This window comes from Austrofundulus limnaeus, unplaced genomic scaffold (assembly GCF_001266775.1).
Source record: "Austrofundulus limnaeus strain Quisiro unplaced genomic scaffold, Austrofundulus_limnaeus-1.0 Scaffold35, whole genome shotgun sequence".
Lineage (NCBI taxonomy): Eukaryota > Metazoa > Chordata > Actinopteri > Cyprinodontiformes > Rivulidae > Austrofundulus > Austrofundulus limnaeus.
Genome location: NW_013952437.1, coordinates 1187363 through 1188557, shown reverse-complemented (window position 1 = coordinate 1188557; position 1195 = coordinate 1187363). Strand labels below are relative to the sequence as shown.

At 33.1% G+C, this 1195-nt stretch overlaps 1 protein-coding gene across 1 annotated transcript in view; it reads right to left on the bottom strand.

Moving 5' to 3' along the window:
* Positions 1-323: 323 nt before the first annotated feature.
* Positions 324-1195, bottom strand: part of patz1 (POZ/BTB and AT hook containing zinc finger 1) — a gene marked incomplete in the record, with an annotated part of 10231 nt that continues 9359 nt past the window's right edge. Inside the window, 1 exon segment of the mRNA XM_014006231.1 lies at positions 324-1195.

Here is a 1195-nt window from a genome sequence, read left to right as displayed (position 1 = left end):
AAAGGTTTTCTATCATTTTGTTACAGAATATCCCACGTGTCTTCAAAGTGTAGAAAAAAAACTTTTAAATGAGCAAACACGAGTGCAGAGATCGAAAAAAAAAAACCTGGTCAAAGAGTCGAGCAGCTGGCAGTGTGAGCGTCACCACAGCAGAGTGGTCGCACAGCAAGAAAAATGTTTCCCGTCACCAACCAGTGATCGACATTCAGTCCCCAGCTCAGCCTGCATGCCAGAACGTGCACTTTACACTTCAGATGGCCTTAACCCAACATAAGACAGGACCAAAAAAAACTTTATGTACAAGACTCGCTACTGACAAACACTTAGCAAATAGGTTGGTTCATATTTATTTATATATTTAGATAAAGTGTGTGTATATATGGTTGGTATATACACTTGTTACAATCACAATATAGCCATAAATAATATAGGAATGTAGTAAAATACAGAAACCAACCAGAATACACCCAATGTCTTTGTCATCCTACACACACACATACACACCCCTTCACTGACTCTGAACCTGATTTGCATCATGATACATGATTTACAGAAACAAAACAAAAATAATTTATGAATAATGTTGATGTATAAACAGTTGGTTCATGAGATGCTAAATAATTAAGTGTATTTCTGTGCTCGCAAACCATATTGGTACGTTATATTCCCTTTTAAATATCTACATGAAATCATGGGTTTTTTAGATGATTACCAGTCAGGGAGAAAAAATAAAAAAAAAAGAGTGGCATTTCAAAGATCTTTATTAAATAACGGCAATTTATCCAAGAATTAGGAAGCCGCTTCCTTGCTGTAAATATAATTAAATAGACTTATTTTTTTTGTTAAACTTGTCAAATAAATTTGAGATCATATTGAATTCTATAAGACGTTAAAGTTGCTGAAAATAAATCAGATAAGTTGTAAATGTGATGCTGAGTAATGATTTTAATAAACTGTTCACAGGAATGCCTTGGAATAAAAATATCACTAACTTCCACTGTAACAAAGTGACAACTAGTTAAAAAGAAACTCATGACAACACAAAACAATAAGAGACTGAAAAGCAATTAAAATAAAAAAGGTCCAAATGATTGAAATAAAAAGTTGACTACATCACAGTAAGTTGACAGTAAAAGCTGTTTTTATCAGCCATGAATCATTCTGAAAGTCTCTCCTGTTTCACAACAAAAAAAAA